The following is a 25027-nucleotide window of genomic DNA, read 5'->3' on the forward strand; positions in this document are numbered from 1 at the left end:
TCATTCATGATCTAGTGATTTGGGAATGAAGTGTTTGTACTTAATTGTTGGAAAAAATATATTGACATAATTTTCTTTTTTAAATAATGTTCACAGAAAAAGCCAACCTTTTTACCTAAGAACCTAAAGGACAATATATTTACAAACTCTGGCTCATGCATGACTGAGGCACAGAAGTTTAAAGCGATTCTCTGAATGTTTTGAATTGACCAAACACTTCTAGACACTGAAAACCCATTGTGGGGCTCAGTGATCCTCTTATCTATTCCCTCCTGTAAAGTGACCATTGAACTATGCCTTTCCTGAGGCTGCTGGAGGTGTCTCTGCACAGGGCAGAGTGGCTCAGCAATTCAGGTCCCAGTGGGTCAGGAGAGGAGAAAGGGCAGAGTTGAGCTTTCCCTCAAGAACTCCTGGACTTTCAGATGCTCACTGAGCTGCAACTTAGTTAAAGAAAATGCAACCTGAGTAACATATGGCAAAGACAAGGAAGAGCTGCTAAGCAGCAGATATTCTTTTAACTCCTTTCATGGCAGGTCACTTCGACAGACCCTGTGTATTATAGGGCTGCCTTTGCCATCACTGTCCCTCTCCTGCCTGGCCTCAAAGGGTCTGCTGAGAAAAGTGTCTGGTATGTGTGAAACTAAATTCTTCCTCCAAATTCCTCTCCATCTGGTGCTCACCTGTGCCATTCCAATCCTTGTTTTACGCCTGTAGTTGGCAGCAAATTCCCTTGTGCTTCATGGTTTTGTATGCTAGTTAATTTCCCTTCAGAAAAAGGTGTATTTCCTTTCCTTGCCTCTTTGTAATCATCCTGAAAAGTTTTTGATCACATGTTGCGCTGTTCCAGGACTTTTCCCTACCACACCAAGCAACAATATTTCAATATTCACCCTCTCAGGATTCCCATCAAAGTGGGAGGATTTGCACCCCTGTCTGTGGGGGACGGAGTGGAATGAGGATGGGCAGCTATAACACACACCTCCTTCATGTAATGCTTCTTGAAGAGTAATTTCTGTTGGTGGGAAGAGATTTTCTTGTTCCTGTGCTTGCAAGGGGACACCTGGGAGGGTTGAAGACAGCAGCCATGCTGTCACACCCAGGTGTAGGACACAACCCCACAGCAGGATTCACAACTTAGCCACAGATTTCAGATAATGCAGCTGTGTGGAGCCAGGTACGACACCATGACAAACTTAGAGTGGGAGAAGAGCAGACCCAATGTATGAAACAACAGGCTGGTTGCAAAAGTGTGTGTAGATATATTATTTATTTCTTCTAAAGCAATGCAAAAGTCTGAGTAGTATACCACTGACAGTTATGAAATTGGCCGTGTGTAACCACCATTGCTATTTCAGTCAGAAATTCACTTGGGAGATGTTGAGATTCCATCCTCCCTGAGAAAACTGAATTTTAATAAAGTAATTTTGAATTATCAGCTCACAAATCTTGAAGAAATAAGGAAAGGGAAGGGTGGCACTATGCTTCCCCTGCTAGTCTCCTATAGATAAAAGGAGAAGGAAACCCAATGATTTGTGCACCACCCTCATTCCCTATGAATAAGAATCAAATGATAAAATTTGAAGAAAGCAGTTTTAGGAAACTTACTTGTACTACCTATATAAAATTACACTCAAATCTTAATATGTTTTGATTATGGTATAGGAAAGAATTTTTAACAAGACCTTCGACCCAGCCCATTTTATGGTGAGCACAGTTCAGTTGCTATCAGGTGGGCCCACGTTTTTCCATTAGCATTTCATTATTCATTCAAACTCAGTCACAGTGATTGTTCACGGGGCATTTCCCTGGGGTCACTATAAGTGAATTGTGTATGCAAATATTTGGCATAATGAAGTGCAGATTCAAAATAATAGTCACAAGCCAAGAAGCCATTTTGAAGAATCTGGGAAATAAAAATACAAGGATGGTCATCCATGTTGACAGTTGTGTGAACCAGATAAAAAAAATGCTACAGAAAATGACACAGCTTAATATTTTATAATATTTCACTTCACACTAACCTTGTTTTTCCAGCTCTTTGTCTCCTTTACTAAATGTTAACAGCATGCAAGACTTTACTGCAATAATATCATCATAATAATTTTTTAAAATATGTGTCTCATCAGCAAACAAATAAAATATGGCCAAGAAAAAAATACTGGAGCCAGTCCACAGAGGAATAAAATTTTCTCTAAGGTCCACTAGCTTTTTAATCTGAGAAGGAGAAAAAAAACCTGCCTGACAAAATTATGTTAACAATCAACCATTATCAATATTTTATGCCTGAATCAAAAATATGGGACTTATCCTGACACTCTGGTGACACCAGAGGAGCAAAGACTTATATTAGGGTTTGGTGTTTGTCTTATATTAGTGGTGCATTAAAAAGCACTTTTTAGCACAAAAACTTAAGGCATATTACAGAAATGATGACTCTACTTCCTCTGTGCAGGGGAGAAAATAGAAAACGTGCTGTAGGAAGTGACTAGCTGAAGTCATTTAGCAAACAAGTGTTTAAATTGGGATCACAAACTTCTCATGAGTAGTACCATGAGTATGACAGAATGCAGGTGACATCCAAGTATTTCTGGTGCCTGCAGAAATATTTGTGTTGAATACATTGGAGGAAAGAGTTTATAAATTTGAATTGAGCTAAAGCTTGTTCTGGATTTAAGCTGAGGTAATTTTTTTCTTCTTGCTTGAATCTTTTAATATTTCTTATTGTCTGCATCCATTAACTGATTAAGCTCCATAGGCCACAACTTGTAAATTTTATCATGAGATCATAGGTGTGAGCTATGACAGCTCTATTCCTTAAAGCACACCTCAGGTCTTCATTTCCTCTGACAAGGAGATAATTGGAGAACAGAGTAGTCACTGATATTTCAATCATCAGATCACTAAATTAAGCTGCAGTTTAAGTGTTGGATTCTGCTGAGCCAATATGAGCTGTCTGCAATGTATCTAAAGTTAGATAAATTTAGATAAGTCCTCTGTGTTCTTCCTAATTCACTGGAAGAAGATTGGCAGCTGCTGAGAGCAATCCATGATTCGTATTTTGCACATTTTTTAATCTTGAAAGAAATGTCCTCTGGAGGTACCTCTCTCTCTTGAAAATAAAGAACATACAGGCAACTAATTTAGAAATTATATAAATACATATGATTAAAATTCTTGAGGAAAGTCTTACATTAGTTAAAATATTTCATCAGTTGGACTGTTTTAGTGTTACTTATACAGATTTCTACATTGCCAGATAAATTTTGTTTGTAGTAGTGTGTGACCTCACCTTAAAATAGTAATTCAATTAATAATTATCTCCTGTTTCACTTTTGTACCTTATTTGTTACAAGCTTTCCCTTTCCTGCTTCCTCTTGACTAATAATGAGATTGTAATCTTTCCCAGGGTTGAGATCCTGCTGCCATCATATCTCACCAACCCTGTCCCAAAACCGAGGATTCCTGCAAAACCACAAAACAAATACACAATGACAATCATATTAGTATATCATATTATTAATTACAAGAGGCATAATAAATAATAATTTTTATCTCACCTTAGTCTGCTACTACTCTTAATACATTAAGAAAAAATTCATAATGGCTTAAAGATGACAGCTTTTGGGCCAGTATAGGAGACATCTACTGCATGTCCTCAATTCAGGGCATAGAAAGCAAATGTTTAAATGTCTTCCTGAATGAGTACTTCAAAGGTATGGGTATTTCCTAGAACACCAAACATTGATAATATGATAGCATGATCTCACAGGAGAATTTTGAAAATTTCTTCATAAACTATATTAAACATTGATGATATTGCTCCACTTAGTAATGGAAATAGTACTGAATATATTTATATCAACTTTAAAAATGTCTACTTGAATATTTTTAATCACTTACATATAGGTTAGAGACAATTTTGCTTATGAGCAGAATATGCATTTTTCTCTCTGTACACCAAAATGGAGAGAAGACCAAGCCCACGAAACAGTAACTAACAGTTTGTGCAAAATTTCACAGTCTGTCTGGGACTGAGTAACAAACTAAAAAGTTTCCCCCTAGTCATTGTAATTCTATTTATAGACTGTAAAATCTATTTAACTTTGCATTTTTAAGGAATTTTTGTAGGTCAACCCAGTCCTGAAGTAAATTCAACAGACTGTGAATTAATTTGGTGTGGGCAGAGGTAAAATTAGTGGTTAAGTGTAAAGTGAATGTGATAACCAGAAGAGAATATTGATTATTATTTTATACTGTAAGGAAATTTGAGGGGGTGACTTTTTGAAAGAGTTTGTCTTGTTCCTAACAGCACTGTAACTGTGGCATAATTGGGGACTGTATATGTCTTAATTCCACCAGTCAATCCTATGCACTGCTCCACTGCCTGCTATTACGCACAATAACACTTTGAACTTTCACATGCCTATATTTATTCAACAGATGGCAGAGCTTGTGAGAGGATCAAACACCTTCCTGACAAGAGAGCAGCTCATTTTGTGCAAGGAAACTGCCAGATATCTTTACTGGATGGTAAACAAACTGATAGCCTGCTTCTTTTCCCAGGAGGAATTAGCTGCATGCAGCAGCCACAAAGAGGGCAGGGAGGCATGAGCTGCTGAGTCCTGCAAGCCTTAATTCAGTGTCTGGTGAGGAGACACTGAATGTACCATGCAGTAGGTTGCTAAGACAAAAAGTTCACCCTCAAACTCTGCATCATCTGGATAAAAAACACTTATGGAAACATTCTCTTAATTGTAAAAGAGAAAGAGAATCTTTCTGCAATTTTCTATATTATTCTATAAATTCAGATTATTTGTTTAAATAACAACGTTGTTATTTGTTTAAAAAAACAACTTCAGCATGGTTTTATGGGTTTATCAGAACATGATGCTAAATAACAGGAGCTGCAGCAGTCCTGTATTCTGGGTAATCTGTTTTGAGATAGTACCATCAGAAGCTATTATTGGAACTGGACAGTTTTAACTGTACAATGTTTTTAATAGAATCTTCTTTCCATTGGAACATATTGTTTTCCATTCTAGCAGTTTTTCTAGGACTTTTCATAACAGACAATACCTCAGCATGAACTTATCACCAAAATTTTCAAAAGGCATCAGACCTACCTCTGTAGTTCCTTTTTCAGCTTTAAAGTGGGGTAGAATAGAATTCACTGATTTACACCTGCGAAAAATGTTTCAAGAGGAGTACAATAATGCTGAAAATACAAAATATGTATTAGAGGAACCAGCATGTGTTGGTGAAACACAGAAGGAGGGGAAAGTCCAGTGGGAAGTCCTTTATAACAGCAGCAGACAGTGCTTTCTGAAGTGCCCTTGGAAACAGAAATATGTGCACTGTTGCCCAGGTGACAAAATCCAAGTACATGGAGCCTACTGTGAATGAAACAACTGACACTGCCTGCTCTTGTGGAGCGGCCAGTGTCAGTGACACTGAGAGCTATCGCTTTCAATGGGCATGAGAAGCAAAGCTGACTTTTGTGGATATGTGTTAATAATCTGCTGGACTAGGCAGCAGTAAAGGTATAGCTTCTCCAAGGGAGTTTTTTGTAATTAAAATTATTTTACGTTCTACAAATACATGAGTAATTTCCATTATTTCTTTCTCACATATTATTCAATGCCAAAGAAAATACATAAGGATTTTCTCAGGTTAGACCTTATTTTACCTTGGTAATGAGGTTCAAGTGGCATTTGTTTCCTTAACCTGATTTTTAATTTCTCTGGTTCTTTCAGACTCTTACACAGTTACACACTTAAAACATTATAGACATGCAGTACATAAAACTAACACCTTAGAGGTGAATTGTTTTCTCCTTCTTCATCCATTCATATGTCCTAACTTGTTCTGCAAAGCATTTTTCCTAATTAAATGTTCCCTTTCACATTAATCCCTTAACATCTGCCTAGTAATCAAGAGCAAATGTTTCCCATTGGTATTCTCATGGAGTTGCTGGGCACTTACCTCTCTTGCTGCAATGTTCAGCCCTTGCTAGTTGGCTTGCATTTTCACTTGAGTTAGCAGCTGGCTTGGCTGCTATTTTCTGTGTCTCTGATTTTCTGCTCTGTGGCTTCACCAGCAGCTCATTGCCTAACATGAAAGAGAAAACTGAACACAGAAACAAAAAAAGAGAATTCACAAAGGTCCATATCTTCTCTTCCTCTCTGGGTTTTAGGAGGCTCAACCCCAACAACACACTCTTTCATAATTATGTCTGTCCTTTTTATAGAGATAGGCTCTTTATGAAAAAAGTAATAGCACATCCAAACTGGTGATGGTGTATATCTTCAATCCCTACTGATCTGAACAGAAAGTATTCATAGAAAGGTTAAGGATACCATGTACACCTCTCTCTTCCCTCTCCTATCTAATACAAACTAAATTAATTCAGTGGTTTTTTTCTCTAATATAGGTCTGTAATCTACTGCCAGAAACACCATTGACTTCCTCTGCTTTTCATATGCTTTAAATGACAGTTATTACTTAAACAGAAAATGAAGGAGAAAGAAGAAAAAGACACCAAAGAATGGAAGAGACCCAAGAGGACAAGGACTTTCTCGGGGTGTTTGATTTGCAATTTTTTTCATAGGTGATTACAGCTTCAGTGGAGGTTATGTGCTTGCTTGTACACACATCTGAAAATATTTTTCAGAAAACCTGAAATCCTATGACATGCCAAACTTTTATTGTGGTAAAGATGTTAGGAAAAATTTCAGGGAAGGCTTAGAGCAAGAAATAGGTTTGATTATTTCCACTACTACTATTCAGTTCCTTGGAAAATTTTTCTTTCTCTTCTCATCTGCATATACCCTAATGCCATGTGCAGATGATTCACAGCTGCTCAGGATATAAGAATGTAGAAAAATATTACTTCTTCTCCTTTATCCTACATATTAGTATAGAATTTTCTTTCAATTTCTATAAAAAAAGGTCTCATCTTTTATGGGAAGTATAATTCAGGAAATACAGACATATATTTGTTTAGATGATCTATTTAACTGCACTGGCTCCTTTTAACAGAGGCTTACTAATGCAATCAGCTTTCTTCACTAATAGCAGAGAGGTGAGGGGCTGCTCAATGAAGATGCTCACATCTATATATCAGTGACTAACATCTAAACAAACCTGTGGTCCCTCAGAATACAGAAAAGCAAAATAACCTTTCAGAACAATGTGGCAGAACACACTTCATTAGCTCTGTCTTGCAGCTTGCACCACATTTGCCCCATAGTTTTTTGGAGCTGTTATCCAGTAAAAAAACAAGGTTGCTGCCTTGTGGCTGGGTGATCTCCAGCCTAAAAAATATTTTGATAGTGGCAAAACCAGATGGAATATTTTTCATTCCAAGATTGAAATTACAATTTTTGAGAGGAGTCCTTATCCCATTTTCAAAACACTTCTTTTTAAGCCATCACTTTTCATTTTTGATATGCAATTGTCTGAACTATAAAGATACCTAAAATTAGAAATTCCTCATTAGCACCTTAAACAGCTGTGGGAACTCAATCAGTGACATTGTTATAAACTGGTGTACCAGACATCTCTCAGGAACAGTTGAGGTGCAGTCAGCTTTTTCTTCAGGAATTAGGGTGGCCTGCTTGACCACATTCCAGCCCTGTTTTCTATGACTACATTACTAAGACAAGAGGAAAATATTTTAAAGTCAATTTAGTTTATAAAGCTTTGAGAAGTTATTTGCAATGGCAAACAGCATCATGCAATTTCACAGCTTAAAGGAAAACCGCCTTTATGTCTGCAACAAAGCTGAAATACCTCAATCACACACACATTCCATGGTTCCTCAAAAATTATTTTTAAAAAAATCCTTTAGCATGTGTCAAGCCACCATTAGAACAAAGTATTTCAAACCTCAAAATGTTTTGGATGGAGTTCACTCACCAGCATTGTCCCCATTTCCTGGGGAGAACCATCACAGCCAAATAAAAAATGACAGAATCATAGAATGACTTGGGTCAGAAAGACCCTAAAGATCATCTAGTTCCATCTGGCCATGGGTAGAGCTTTGGCCAAGATGGAAGTTAGCTCTGTATCCATCTCCATGTGCAAGGAAATGCTGCTGGTTGCAGCAGGGAAGCAGTGCAAGCCTTACCACAAACATCCTCAGAGCAGAGCAGATGAAGATGTCTGTAATTGTTATTGGGCTGGAATTACTGTCAGTCGTGTGCAGAATATAAAGTGAGCTTAAGAATAAGATTAAATAAGAAGTCAAACATATTTGAATTAGTAACATTCTTTTAATCATCTGTTCTTCTGTAAGAAGAACTACATACTTATACAAATACTTATACATTTCCAGATGGTTGAAATTCAGCATCTGAAATTCCAAGCAATAATAATTTTTAAGACATTTACTCTGCACCACCTGGAATTAGTATGAGATCTACTATAGGTCACATACATATATACAAACTACAGTGCACTGCTCTGAGTAAAATGAATAATGTCAATAATTGAAAGGATATGTCCTTCCAATGCTGCTCTGAAATACTACTCAACTCTCTCCATGTTCAGGAAAGGAATGCAAGTCCCCTTAAGAGGACCTGAACTTAGCTCCAAAAAAATTAAGTTGTGCAGTTACAGTGCTCATTACAGGTAGAGGAGGGACTCTTCCTCCCCATCTGAATTTGTGTTGATACATGGAAAGGAATCCAGAACTGCAAGAGAATTTGATTATGCAGCCTTGTGATTAGAGGACCCACGCAGGGCGAGTAATCCTGGATTTCATTTTCAGGACTCCTACTGGTTAATTTTAGTTCACAAATAATATCATAGGCAAGGACAATTTATGTTAAATGCAAAAATAATCATAGGTAAGGAATCAAAAATTTTTCCTCCAAACTGAACAATGGCTGTTCTGTCTTGTGTCTCTCTCGGTCATTAGTTTCCTACATTTTTTTTTCATCCTTCTTTTGCTACATTCGCTACATGGCACTCTGAAATAAAGACCTGAGTCTAAGTTTAAGTTACTCCAATAGTTCTTTATTTTTTTCGTGAGAAAGAATCTGATCTCCTGTAATCAGATGTAGAAAGATTTTAAACTCTCTCCACTTGTGATTCAATTTCAGACAAAATTTTCTTTTCTCACATCCTTCTTAGTCTATGGAAAAAATAAACTCTTCAACAGGGCAGCAAAATGGACTCCTGACATTAGAATAGATCTCTGGGCATGCCTGTGATGCAAACATTAACAGTGATGCCTTTTAACCCAGAGTGGCTGAGCAAACACTGTGCAGCTGTCAGCTATGTAAGATGCCATTGTCAGTCACCAACATCATGCTGATTACAAGCAGAATCTCAACTGGTACAAATCCATGTAACTCCTATCAGACATCACACTCAATAGTTCTTGCCTTCTCCATGAAAATGTGCCTTCTGACTGCCATTGGCTTTAATCAGTAGCATGTTTGCTTAATGTGTCTGAGGTCTGTAATGGCATATTGAGCAATATGATAGGCATCTCGTAAGACTATCTGATCTCTTAAGGTCTGGGCTGAACTGTAACATCCCTGAAGCACTCAACCTATTTTAATTAGTGAGTAATTTCTGTCATAGCTACCTACTGAAAGACATGTATGCCTTTCTCAAGCTCCTTCCTGTCTTAGCTTATCTGTTTTTATAATAAAGACTCACCTTAGTTATAGGAGACACAGACTTCTCATTCAGAAACTTGTGAGAACAATACCAGTTCATGTTCAGTGAGAGCATACACCCAAAACCTCTTTGTATACTATCTCTAAAACTCCATGTTCCTCTTGTTACAGTAAATAGTTCTGCAGTGGAGAGCACCATACTTTAATATGTATGCACCTGTAGTTACATTTACCATTCTTGTTTTATACATGTATAAAACCCATCAACTTCATTGGGAAATTTGACTGTGCAAGGAAGGACACTCAGATTGGGATATGAGTAGGGTAAATTTAGGTGGGGTAGAGTAAATTTTCTTCACAGCAGTTAACAGTTAGCAATGTGCTGGAAACACTGTTGAAAACACAGGGATGTTTTGGTTACTGAGCTGCAGGAAGAGCACGGGCTACACTACTACTGAGTTATACAAAGCCAGGACCTTTTGTCTCTCGTCACTCCCCGCCAGTGAGGCTGGGGGTGCAGAGGCAGCTGGGAGGGGACACAGGTGGGACAGCTGATCCCAACTGACCAAAGGGGTATCCCACACCATATGGCATCCTGCTCAGCAGTAGCATCTGGAGGAAGAAGAAGGAAGAGGAGCATGGTTTGGTTTGTCTTTTTAGGTCGCCACTGCACATGATGGGAATTCTACTTTCCTGGAGATGGCTAAACACCTGCCTGACAATGAGAAGAAGGGAATATGTTCCTTGTTTTGGTTGCATCCACAGCTTTTGCTTTATTAATTAAACTGTCTTTATGTCAACCCACAAGTTTTCTCACTTTTATTCTGATTAACTCCCCCATCCACTGGGGAAAGTGTGTGAGCAGCTGTGTGGTGCTTAGTTGTCAGCTGATGTTAAACCTCAGCAGTCCTCTGGCACCCAGTGGGAGGCTAGAAACATTCAAGATAATGAGAGATTTGATTGGAATATGCTAAGTTGTATTTACAGCTGTTACTGCTGTTTAGCTGTGAATTGAGAAGCTTCTGTGCTTGCCACGGGGCTTGGTTGCCCCAGTGTGTAGCAGAACCTGATGCATTTTAGTGGCTGCTTTCTGTTCTCACTGCTTGCTGTAGTATTTGCTGTACTGCTTATCATCTCACTCTACTGTGCCTGGGAACATTTTGATAACAGCAATGGCCATGTGCCTGGGCTGGCACACAGCCAGGGGATCACTGCTCTTTCTGTCCTGCTTTCCTGGACAGACTGGAGCTGCAGCCTAAGGAACTGTGGCCTGTGGTTGAGTCCCTGTGGAAGCAGGACACCCCAAAGCACTGGTGGCCATGGATCAGTCCACATTAGGTATATCTCAAAATGTCTCTGATGGTGGCTGTCTGTGCCTGAACTGGTGTACCTCTGAAGGGAAGGGTTCATTCCAGTGTTAAACCCTCTGGTCTGCTCCAAAAGAACAAAGGCTACATATTATAACAGAAGTATCTTTAAATGGCTGTAACCTGGGATTTGAGTTGCATGTTTAGGAATCACTATGGCAGGAATTGCCTGAACAAATGGAGGAGAAGCCTTACAAAAAGCAGTGCAAATAGCTTTTTGTGACTCAACAGTGACTCAACTCAAATTGCCTCTGGCACCCACAAACTCCCCATAACACACCACCTCCCCTGTCCTGAGTGATCACCATTAGAAATGGAGCCCAAAGTCATGGGCTAAATGAGCTCGATGGACATTTCACAGACATTTCACAGGGGTGGTCCATCAACTGAAGGAATTATGTCTGTGTTCTGCACCAGAAGATGGAAAGGAAGATGATGGCTAAAATTGATGTATTAGATAGTGTCAGACCTGAGCATGATGTAAATGGTGTTGAGTAAGTGTACAGAATGCCCTGGTTTTGACTGGAATTGAGTTAGTTTTCTGCACAGTACCTGGTATGGGTCTATGTTCTGTATTTTTGACCAAAATCATGTTGATAACAAGGGATGGTTTAGTTCCTGCTGAAGAAGTGCTTACACAGCATCAAGGCCTTCTCACTCCACCAGCCTGAAGGCAGCTGGGAGGGGACACAGCTGGGACAGCTGTCCCCCTCTGACCAAAGGGATAGCCCAAACCATACAGTGTAATGCTCTGCAGTAAATCTGAGGGAAGAAAAGGGAAGGGAGGGATGTTCTGAGTGATGGCACTTGTCTTCCCGAGTCACTGTTACACATGACTGAGCCCTGATTCCCTGGAGACGGCGAAACACCTGCCTGCCCATGGGGAAGTGGTGAATGAATTCCTTGTTTTACTTTTTTCTGTGCACAGCTTTACCTGGTAAAGAGTCTCTATCTCAACCCACAAGTGTTCTCACTTCTACTCTCCCATTTCTTCCCATTATGACAGCATGGGGAGCAAGTAAGGAGCTGTGTGGGACTTAGCTCTGAATGGGGTTAAGCCATGACAGCAAGAAATGCCATTTGGAGCTCATTAAGCAGACACAGCTTTTACTGCCTCTAAAGCATGTTTGCTCTCGTGTTCATACACAACATGGGGGTACTATATGCACATGTTGTATTAAAAGTTCTGCTCTTGCTTCGTTTCAGACAATGGCTGGGCAACTCTCCAAATTGTTCCTTATGAAAATTTATTAAATATAATGGTTTTGAAAGAAAGGTAGTGCATGGGGTTAGATAAATGTAAAGCAGTTCCACTGGGTACCAGAGCAGTAGGAATAAAAAGTGTGTGAATTAATTTTTTCTTGGCAGTTAACTCTGTTCAGTGCAAAATTTGTTCAGGGTTTGTTGCAGAGCTTAAATATTTGAGATTCAGATGAAATATATGTTTGTTTTTTCTAAAGCTGTCGGGGCATGCATGTGTCAGTTTTCATTAAGAATAATTTCCCTCAGGATCTTTGGCTTAAGTTAACCTTCAGACCTCCACCGACCCCTTCCAAGCCATCAGGGTTTCTTTTTGTGTATTGTTCCATGGATAAATGTACCTGCCAAAACCTAAGAGCTTCAGAGGATGATGTTGACTGAATGTCTAAGCAGTTCTCAAGCCTAAAAAATGTGCCCTGAAAACTACAGCAAGAAATTCCCTTCTTTCCTTTCCTCTGAAATGATCTATTTTCCCAGTACTTACAAAACAAACACTTAGGTAAGTGCATAGAGCAGGGACATTTAAAAATTACTGTTTTTTATGTTAAAGCTTCTTTTTCTAAGAATCACATTGTGCTGCATATGCCTAAGACCAATTTCCACCCTGAAAATTTAGACTTGCAAATAAATGACAAAGTACAGACCTGGCATTTCTTGATATATATGAAAAGGTATCCATTAACTTGACATTGTAACAGTAATATGTGGCTAAGGTGGCTTCTCTGGACAAAATGCTGCTTTTTCTCTGGCCAGGGAGACTTCCCAAAGACCATAAGCCCTGCTAGAGCACTGGCTGGGATATATGATTGAACCCCATTTCACTCTTTTCTGATTGTATAGGCCACCAATTTTCTTAAGAGTTAATTTTGTTCCCTGTTCAAATGCAGCAAATAATTTTAGAGTTAGGTCATTGCTGGCAAGTAGAGGAGGACTGCTGAAAGTAAGGAAGTTTCCAGGGAAAAGCAGAGACTGAAATATTATTCAAGGAACCTTCTGCCTAAAAATCATGAGGTTATTGTAACATAGCGTTCTGGTTCACACGATCCACTGGTGTTAGTCAGTAAGGAATGCTGAAATGTTTTGATTTGAAGGCTGTGTTGGAAATGAATAATTCACTTCATTTTTGCACCCATGAGTTGAGAAATGAATGTGCAATACACACTTCTCTTATACAATGCTTTAGTGAAAGACCTTATTTTCTTTTCCTTAGATGAAGTCCCACAATTAGCTTTTTTGTAAAGACCTAGCAAAAAAGGTTTTTTGCTGCAGGACCAAGGCAAAGGATCAGCTCACTGACTTGCAATAAACCACGCCAATAACTGATACTTTAATGTCCATTGTTTAGCAATGTGAAACCTCAAAATTAATAGATTTTTGTAAACATATCACTCACAGTGAGGTTTATCTAAAGGTATTATTAAAAAGATAATAAAACAATTTTCAGTCGTGCATTTGCTAGTTGCAGAATTACCTGAAAATTATGTACTGAGCTATATACATATCTACAAGTTGGGTTATGGAAAAATAACTTCAGAGGAGGTATGTACTCAGTACTCGATGTTGTCCCTATCTCAGCTCACTCCATTTGCCTTTTGGATGGCTTGGATAAGAGTTCAGCCCTGAGCTGGGTGAAATCTGGCCCTTATTATTCACAATTTTCACAACAGAGGTAGGCTAAAGCTATTCTTAGGAAGATATTTTTTCTCCTAAGCAGGATTTTTTGGTATGTTTGTCATATCAGTGATATTGCAGTTTCAGACTTCACCCATGTTTCAAAGCTTTTCTGTATTCTGCTTGTGATATTGCAATAGCCAAACTAGAGTTAAACAAACTCCCTCAGGAACATGAACAGGTCTGGTCATGACAGCAAAGTGCACCGTGGTTATTAAGTATATTAATGAGTTTAAAGGAAGATACCTTCTTAGAAACTTTTAAAGTAAAAAATATGTTAATGAAAGTGCTATACAAAAGGTTCCAAACTGCCTCCCCCTTCAGCCGCGGTCTGCTGGTTACCCAATTTAAATATCAGTGACCCCATCTGGAAAAATTCCTGAGAGAGAGAGGAAAATATAGAGCATGTCTATGTGGTCAGAAGATGGATGTCATTCCCCTGCTCTGTCCATGGCTTAGGGCCACTGAGATGTTATTCCGGACTGTTCCACCAGGCTCAGGGCCAGATCTTCCCAGCACACCGAGCCCAAAAGAGATTTAGGACACATCTCAGAACTGTAAAATTCACCCTGTTTCCCTGATATTTTTATGTCTGTCATATGGAGCCTATTAGAAATTAGGGAACAAGAGCAGTGATTTCCAATAAACCTTTATATAGGTATTGAAAAATAATGGACCTCACTAAAGTATTCCGGACTCCAGTTCCCACTCAACAGTTCTCTGTGAAGTATTGTCTATTAAATGGCCAGGCAGTTTCCTCTGAAGCAATACTTTCAGAGTCATTGCAAAATGAGTTAGAACTCTCTGACTGAAATTTGGCTCTGAACTAAGACTTAACCTCAAAAATAATCTTTTCTTTTTGGAATAATTCAAAATGACACCAATGAACCAGCACTGTTCAGTGCTAGTTTGCATCTCTAACTGTTACTAATTATTGCATAGCATCTATTTTTAACTTGAAATCCCCCATCTCCAGCTCTCCTCACACCTTTGCTGGTCATTATTTTTCATATAATAAGATTCCCTCAATTAGCCTAATGTTGTAAAATGTGTCACCTGGTATAGGTTAGCTGCCAAGGCTCCATATAGAGGCAATGGAAGAAGTCAGGTGCAAATTCATTGATTACTTTTGTTATTCTACCTTATTATATCATTGTCTCTGTCTCTGGTACAAGAATCTATATCTCCATCAACTACAAGGGAAATACGGACTATCACCTACACACCTGACTTTTAGATGCCTAAAATCCATTTAGATAAATCCCATTATTTGTCCAGATAAGGTATCATACAATAATGATTATAACCTAAAATTCTGCAGTTACAATCTCATAAAACCAGTCTATGAAAATAAATCAAAACTCACTCTAATGCAGTTTGTCCAAAACAATCAGCTGTATCTAGCAATATATTTTTATTGCTTATCATTACTTAAAACTGTCCAGTGCTGCAAATGTTACTCTGTTCCTGGTAACATTAGAGGGAATTGTGAGTGCTCATTATCAGAAGTAAATCTTATTTTGTCTTGCATTTAATATGCACAAAGAAATACCAGCATATTTTTGTGCTATTTCCTGGACCAGTCATACCCTATTAAAGGTAACCAAAATCATGATGGGAAAAGCACCATGTTTCTCCTATATTCTGGGAATTTGGCTCAGAAAGACTGGACTGTGATACTTGAAAGGATCTCAGAATTGGATGAATGGTAAATAAATGTACAACCACTCCCTAAACAGAAAGTTCGTCTTGACTCACTCCTTTTGCAGTATTGCCCTTGGTTTAACCTGCAGTGGGGAGGACCAGACCTAACCACAGTGGGCCTGATCAGAGCTGTGTTAAGCCCAACAACATGAAGTGCATGATGTGAATTGAATGTGTGCACTTCACTGGTTCCCCCACTCCCTTTACCTTCAGTCACCTGGCCCTCACATCACTCTTCCAAAGAATAGGGACATTTTCCTTAGCCATGCTGAAGAATCACTTTTAAAGATTTACAGAGAGATGTCACTCTTTTGGGACCCTAATGGGATGAGAGTTGAGTAGCTAACTCCTTGGAGAGGGTTGATAAACTATATTGGAAATGCCCTATTTTAACTGGAATTGTTTGGTAGATTTACAAATAAAATGTTCTCAGAACATTTTGCTGCATGAACAAATAAAAAAAAAAAAAAAGCTGCCAAATATATGTCCTTATATGAAAATCTAGCATGCTGGAAGTAGATTAGCTGATTTCCACTCCTATACCCTTGACAACTGAGCAGAATTATACCAAACAAGTTCCTTATGGATTGGGTTCTAATTGAAGCACCTCAGCTGTCCAGAGAGGTGCAGAAATAGAAATACAGAATTTAAGATCCAGTCTTATTTCACACTATTCTGGTTTAATGGGGAGCTGCAGATTGGAGGGTGAGCTGTGGGATTATTATATTTGCAAGTGTGTTTACAGATACAGTATTGATTTCCTTGCTCACTAAGAGCATTTCTGTACTGCCACTGCTTGCAATAAACAACCCTGCAAGAGCCTACATGGTTGTGAAGCCATGATGCATTATTTAACAGAACCTAATCAATATAAAACAAGCATTCCCTTTGTTACAGGAGTGCTATTGACAGAATGCTTCTCCCTTTCAATTTTTTATTATTTTGCATCGATTGCTGTAGCCCTGCATAGTCTTCAACAACATATACTGAGCTAGACCTGACCACAAATCTCACTTTATATGAAAAAACAGATTGCCCCATTTTAGCACAGAATTAATTTGGAAGAATATCCAGCATTCTAAGAAATCAATACGAGCATAGCCATTAACTTCAGTGGAAGAAAAAACAGTTCTTTGATCAAGTATAAAAAACAGTCCATTTAACCATCTCTGAAATAAAAGATTAATACAAAAAAAAAAAAAAAAAAAAAAAAAAACAGTCTTTCCTACTCCCAAATAAGTTCTTGACTGAAGAGTTCACCTGGCAAGAATGCATGGAATTTGGATGACTTGGCTAAGAGTAGAAAAAAAAAGAATTTTGCCACTGGTAATTTCAAAAATAATATTCTATACCATGTGTCCCATATTTGCCTGCAGTTCTACTAATGTCATGTCTGTAACATCATTCAAATGACAGCAAACAAGTGCAAGATAGGGTTTATAAAGCTGGACAGTTACACATATCTCATTTATACTTTCTTAAAGATCTTCACTCAGTTCAGTGGGAGCAGAGATGGAGTAGGCAAAGAACCTACCTCAATTTCCACACCCACTTCTTGGACCTTCCTTTGTAAGAATGTGCTTGATTAGTGAAGTTTTAGGATCTTCATAATAAACTCATGAACATAATTGTCAACCACCCTATTCCAGGCTCATGGTCTCAACTGGCAACCATTAACTGCTAATAAGACATTAAGGGAATCAATAATATGGCATACAGAGATGTAAAATATTCACTAAATTCATTTGTTGTTTGAGTACATTTCTTTTCAATTTTATAAAAGGAAAAATACAGCTTTTTTTCTTCCAGTCGAAAAGTTAAAGCTTTACGCTAAAAACTGAACTCTAAAAGTAACATAACCTGATCATTTTGAGTCTTCCTATGTTTACTGCAGTAAGGGTTTTAGATATTGCTCCTAATTGAATGACAAGCAATTTATCATTAAAAACTGAAAATCATTATGAAGAAAAGGGTGAGTAATGTTGTCTCTGACATTTTGGAAAGTGACGAAAATGGCAAGGAAAATAAATATGAAGCATATAAAGGCAAGTCCCAAATATGAAGCAGGAAGCTTTTCATCTCTAGCTCAGAAGCGATACTTCACTACTATCTGAAATCTGTTTTGAAGAAAGAATAAACTAGGAGAAGATATGTTTTGCTAGTTGGGAGGTGAGATGGAGAAGATAGGAGCAGAGGATTTCATATTGTTGTTTTACTAATAAATAACTACTAGGCATTCGTTCCTGAATGTAAAACGTTTAACAGTCTGAGGATGTCCCTTTCAAGTCACTATTAAAGAACTCATTACAAATTGCAAACATCATAGGTATCTAAAAGAGTTTACAAATATTTTGTAATTGTTTAGAAGTATACTCTGCTACACCATTCTATTAGCAGACAAAGAAAAAGAAAAAAATATAAAACAAGGAGAGATGAGAAAAGAAGATATTTTGCAGAACCTCTAAGCTTATACCTCATAGCATCAATCACGGTGAAGAGCACAGCTTGCCAGAGGCATTTCCTTTGTAATCCAGAGGACCATCTGTACAGTGTTATGGAACACAGCAAGCAGAAGCTTTCATACTGCTGCCTGTGCCCATGTGCATGCACACACCCACTGCAAGAGCCAAGGGGATACCAAGGGGAGAAGGTGTCACAGGTGCTCACTTTAAAAAGGATACACTTGATATTAGTCATACAAAGTTTAAAATTTGCCCCAATCACCACCCTTGAATACTCAGAAGTCTTCCTGTGTGGGTGTGAAGGCTCACTGTATCCAAGTTCCCAAATTCAGGACAGTGCGATAATTACACTTTGATAAACTTTGACAGCCCAAGAGGGGTCTCATGTGAAGTGACAGGGAACACTGAACTAGGAGTATGCTCCCTATCTGGCAGGCTATACAGAGGCAGTTTAGCCAAATTATTAGGATTGCAAGTACTTTTCTTAATGAAGGAGAGGCACTCTGGGGTCTGCAAAGAGATCCAAAACAGCAGACAAGCCAGAATGGCCAAGTGGACTTAGCTGGTTTGTATTCTGTAGTGGGAAATCCAATTGTTTCATCTTGGTTACATAGACACAAGTCTATGCAGATCTTCAGAGGTGCAAAATCATCTCTCTCAACAGGGAGAAAGAAGAAATTACCTGAAACACTGAAGCAGGAAGGTAAACCCATGAAGTAGGCTGAGTGCTCCAAAGGACAGAATATAAGTGGCAAAACAAGCCTCAGGGCTGCCAAAGCACTGAAATTCTCACAAAGCAGCACCACAAAAACTTAAAAGTATGCTGATGGCTTTAGAAACAGAGCCAACCTGCCTGAATAGGTTAACCTCAGCTAAAAATTTAATTCCAAGTTTGTACAATTTTGCAATTGCAAGATTCTCTCTCATGTCATGACCTAGAACAAATTCTCTGTATTGGCTTTGTTTACACTACTTTCTAATTCTAAGAAAATTCATATTATTCTGTTAGGATTCTATCAACTTCATTTCCTTCTCTCTCCTTACTCTAGGAGCCATCCAGTAAGCTCTGTCGATACTACTATATATCTGAAAAGATAAACACTTGGCAACTTGGCAACACTCAAGCATTCTTCATCCTGATTCTTTTGTGCATCGTAAGGATCTGCTCAGAACACCCACATACATGCACAAACATTGTGTCACTCACACATAATACACTCCTTTTTCCAACAATTTTTCCCTTCCCAACATTTCCAACTATAATTCACTGGCAGAGCAAAATGTTGGAATAAGCATCTCATTTATCACTGGACAAAGACAGGCCTTTACTTCTCCTCAGCCCTAAAGGCCAAAGTGGAACTGCTTGCATCTCATTTGTCATAAACTTTCAGTAGAGGAGTTAGTTTATATCTGGGTGGACTGAGACAGGCTGGAGCTTACTGCAGTGAGGTTTTTTGTTGTTTTAGTCAGGATGGGGGCAGAACTCACAGTTCTAAAGCTTTACTTTCACTGCTGAGCAAGTCTGACTTTATCCTGCCTGAAAGAACAGAAGAGCTGTGGTTCAGAAGGGCTCCCTAGGGTGCTCTGGCTAAGTAATTACAGTAACTTGCATAATACCTCTCATCAAGAAACTGCATTTTTGCAGCAAGAAGAGGAGTCTTGTTCCATTCACAGCACAGACTGAAAAAAAAAAAGTCAGTTTTCAGTACTAAACTCCCCATAATCCATTTTACCTTGCCAACACAAGTAAGGGCAGAAAAACTGGGGAAAAAATAAATGAAAAGTGCTATGTGCAGCTTACTGGGGGTCTAGAAATGACACTCTTCTTTTTTTGTCTCAGTTTGGTCAAAGGGAGCCCTCAGGAAGGGTTTACATAAGGATTGGTTGGTGACGCCTGAACAGCAGAGCTCTCTTAGAACCTATCCATCTATCTCACAGTTCTCCACTGCCAAATTCACAGGCTGCCCCCCAATCAAGGATTGTGCCTGAGGCTTGCTCTTCTACTCCTCAACTGCTTGGCACATGCAGATGCCTGCAAGTTGCTCCTTCCATCAGCCCCGTGTCAGTCCTGCTCCCTCAGATGGGGACACATCCATGATGCTCTCCAAATGACACCTCTCCAGGCCATTCACTGACCATGAAATCCAACAAGGACCTATGGTGGACTCCAGGGAACTGAGGCTGTCAGGATGCCAGGAGAGAGTCAAGAAGACGGAAACAATGACTTAAGCTCTTATTTATAAGTTGGGAGAATCCTTAGTAAAACCATAGTTGTATCATGTGCCAATTGGGACTACAGTAATAAGGAATACTAAAAAAACAATCGTGTCTCCATAGCATATTTCTTGGAAGGTAGACAAGGGTTCTCCCCTGGCAGGAGAACCTTCTGCCCCCAGCCCTTAGGGAAGTTCCCCAGCCAGTGAATTGCTGGCTGCAAGGCTGACTGTATCACCTGCTGGCTTTGTTAATGGTGTACAAATCCAGCATGCTATTTCTCTGGCTTTGATTTTAATGAAAATATATTGGTACATAAAACTGAAATGCTTTGTTTTATGGGGAAAAAAAAATCTCATTCTGTACCCCAAAAACCTATTTCTAGCTAATTTCATTTCTTTCTCACCTAGCAAAAGCAAGGATATGTTTATTTAGACTTAGGTCAAGCCAAGCTGATTTCCATTTTTAAAAGATCGTTGGCATTTAAAAGGGTACAATACAGTGTTTTGTTAATGAATCCCCATTCCATTCCCTGCCCTTTATGCAAGATTTAATAAATTAAAAATTTTCAACTGTGACAACTTTTACTGAGATCCTGAAATGTCCATAAAATTTATTTGATGAGAAAGCTTAGTCTTATATATTTGTTCTCTATTCATAAGATACAATGTATTTTGACATTTCCAATTTTTAAAGGTTCTGCTTTCCTCCACAGAAATTAATTGGGTCTGTTCTCCACCTATTTTAACCATTTTTCCTGAGCTCAAGGATGCCAAGGTTCTGCTTAGTGCATAAAACATCTGATATTTTGAAAGAATAAAAAAAAATCCTTTTCTTTTCTTGGTGAAGCGTATATTTAAGGATGAATAGACCATTTTAAAATTTCAGCAACAGCACTTAGCCAAGAATGCAGAGATTGATAGTTTCTCAAAAAATTAAGATTATTTTAGGACATATTTGGTTAACAAAATATCTCAGGTTTCCCACCCAGCCTCAACAGTTGGCTTTTGCTGTACTAACCACTGCTGTTAAATTATATAGTGCACACTACACTTATGATGGACATGGTTATAATGGACAATTGGTTATAGCGGACAAAAACAGATCTCCCAAACCAAACATATTAAGTTCAAGACATTCCTCTCTGGTTATAACAGACAAACATTGGCCACAATGCCATTTTCTGGGCTTTTCCTCAACCCTGTAAGTGTACTGAATAGAATTGGGATCTAGGGAGGAAAGTTACAGGAATACTGTGTTTTCAAAATAGATTGAGCCTTAAGCCAAAGACTGAATGAGATGGTAAAAGAGGTTATGCCAGACTAGCACTTTCTGCCAGCCTGATTGAGCACTGCACACTAGATAAACCCAGAATTTTCTATCATCTGATCTCTCCTGCTCTTAGAGCCAGGCTCAGTGAATGCAGTACTGTGGAGATGCTGAAGGATTCCAGTCTCCACTCCTTTGTGGGGCTCTTCCTCAGATGTCACAGCCTGTCCTGGGCATGCAAAATGCCACAAAATAAAGGTACTCCAACTGACAGAATAATTTTCCAGGCAACCCTTTGCATCCTGCTTGTATCCACATTTGCTAAGAGTGCAAGGGGGCTCAGTGAGTGAGTTAAAATGCACCCATTTCAAACAGAAAGGAGAGTCTTGTGAGCTGTCAAGAAATGTGAAATATTTATGATCTAGAGCTCATGAAAGAATTGCATGTTAGGCTCAGTCAAAATCTCATGAAATTTTCATGACATTAACCCAATCCCAACAGCTATTTCTGATAACAAACATTTAAATGATTATTCAGGTCCACTTCTTACACAGCACATTTCCTCGCTAAATTTCAAAAACTAAACAATTGATTGTGGGTGTAGAAGTGAAAGTTATTTTTCAGGTCTGCTTTTAAACAAAAAGCTAATTCACTTTGCTTTTCACTTCCGTTAAAGGCAAACTGTTTGAATTTAAACCTTTTGATCAGAAGAATAGGGACATAAGGACCTTACTCACCTGAGTTCCTCATTGGTGTCTTGGCAGTAAAACACATTACCCTTTTTGAAAGGCTTTAGTACACACTTTTCCTCAGTAGCCACACATTCGTTTTTACAAATGAGCCTTGTGGCAGACCTTTCCTTGCCATCATATGTCACTAGCAGAGCTAATTCTGCAGGAACCTTGCGTGTCTGAAGCTGAAAGACTCCCACTCTGTTTTATGACTTAAAAGATAGTAATAAATTAGGACATAATTCACACTTCTCCATTCACAAGCACCCACCCACACCTATGAAACAGCTTTGGTAGAAATAGAGAGGTTCTGTATTTGCATGACTAAGGTCCTGCAAGAGAGCACCCAGTCATCTGATGCTAATGGAGAAGAAAAGCTGACCCAAAAAGTAATTCTGCATTTCAACAAGTCTCATTTCATTCTATATGTTCTTTGGAGTTAAAGTCTTTTAAGGCACAGTCTTGGTTTCTTGATATCTAAATGCAAAAATGAATACTTATTACATTTGGTAACAAGAACAATGCTACCTGTGAATTTTAGTTATTCCCTATGTGACTTCTGCAAAAGAGTGATGAACATCCCAAGCCAGCACAAAGTCCATTGGAAGTTCTTAAGCAAATACCTAAAACAAAGTTCCAGAATAAAGCTGAAAATAAAACATAGAATCATAGAATATCATGATCTAGAGGGGGCCCACAAGGATCATAAAATCCAAATACTGACACACAGGACAGAACAATTGAAAATCCCTACCATCTCCCTAAAAGCAGTATCTAAAATCTTCTTGAACCCTGTCAGATTTGGTGCCATGACCACTTCCCTGGAGAGCCCATTCCAGTGCCCAGCCACCCTCTGAGTGGAGAGCCTTTTCCTGATTTGCAAACTTCCCTTGACTCAGCTCCATGCCATTTCCTCTGGTGCTGTCACTGGTCACCAGAGAGAAGAAAGCAGTGTTGTCCCTCCTCTTTCCCTTTTAGGGAGGCTCTAAACTGCAGCGAGATCTGCCCTCAGTCTCCACTCCAGGCTGGACAGACCAAGTGACCTCAGGCATTCCCTTAATGCTTCCCCTCAAGGCCCTTCACAATGTTTGTAGCCAGTCCTTGGCTGCATTCTAACAGCTCTGTATTCTTTTTGCATCGTGGCATGCAAAACTGCCCCCAGCACTCGAGGTGAGGCCTCCCCAGCCCAGAGCAGAGCAGGACAATCCCTCCCTTGCCCTGCTGGCCACGCTGTCCCTGATGCCCCCCAGGACAGGGTTGGCCCTCCTGGCTGCCAGGGCACTGCTGGCTCATGCTCAGTTTGCCATCAATGGGGACTCTGAGATCATTTTCCACAGGACTGCTCTCTGGCCTGTCGTTCCCTGGTCTGTGCAGATGTCCAGAATCTTCCAGGTGCAGAATTTGGCACTTTTCCTTGTTGAACTTCACACAGTTGATGATTTACATCCTCTGAAATATGATGGCAAAATATTTGTCATCCAAAATATTCGGGTGGGACAGCACACATTCAGAAAGATGAAGTTCACATAGTGATTTTCCAGGCAATAGAGGCCTGTTTCCACTTGTATGTATCTTCCCTCTTTGTCATAAAACAAGGGCATCACAAAACATTGTGATTGCCTACAGATTGTTTCATTTCACCAGCAAGACAGATGCCACAAGTTTGTTCTACTCTGGAAAAAAATTGGCAGCAAAATATGATCAGGGAATGATGATTATGGCAAGTCCTGTGACTGCAAACTTTATAGAGAATATAAACTGGCAAACACATTTGCCTTCTAGAGTAATAGTAAAAAGGGTTTTCAAAATATGTTCAAATGTACTATAATTTCCAAAACTGTAGATAATACCTCTATTTAATTAGTCCATTCAGAGCATTTGAGGTTTTGTTATTTTGTGGATTTTTTTCCCCTGAGTTTCAATATTTTAGGGTCTATTTTCCATTTATTAAATATATTCTACCTGTATTCAAGCAGTGTAATGCGCAGAATTTGAAAGACAACATGAAGTTTCACCAAGAGATGCAGTTGTCATACAAATTTCTACTCATTTAAACTATCATCATGGCACAAAACTTCAATTACTGGACTTTCTCTTCACTGGCTAACCAAAACCACAAGAATAAAACATAAATAAGTGAAAAACATCATTTCCCCAGAGAGTGTCTTAAATAATTGGGGGTACATCTTGATCGCTTTTTCTTATCTATCTTCTTTTCATTTCCTTAGTTAAAGATACAATGCTCAACAGAGGGAAAAAAGGAAGGCAAAGAAAAAAAGTGCATTAAGATTACAGTTGGCATTTTAAATACAACAAAAGGTACCTATAGGGATGCTTTATTGTGCAGTCAAGTAAACTCCAGCTGTCAGCCCTGTGATCACTCCTTCAATAGGCAAAAAGGACTCAGCTCTAACCTGGCTGCATGCTGGTTCTCACCAGTAGAACAACTACTTCCTTAGGAATTGCATTTACAATTATCCCCCGAGTTTCAAAGAAAACTTTGAAAAAAAATGTGAATAAACTTCTTAAATGAGTGGGTTTCTTCCCTTTTCTTTTTCTTTTTTCTTTTTTTTTTTTTGGCATTAAAAAAAAAAAAAGGCTGTTTATCTGGTTTTGTTAGAGCTAAAGTAAAACCTTTTGCCAGAGATGAAAACTTCTACAGGATAACTTGACAATCTTATGGATTTATTGGTTCTCCTATTATGTTCACATTAAAGAGA

This window comes from Ammospiza caudacuta, chromosome 1 (genome assembly GCF_027887145.1).
Source record: "Ammospiza caudacuta isolate bAmmCau1 chromosome 1, bAmmCau1.pri, whole genome shotgun sequence".
Lineage (NCBI taxonomy): Eukaryota > Metazoa > Chordata > Aves > Passeriformes > Passerellidae > Ammospiza > Ammospiza caudacuta.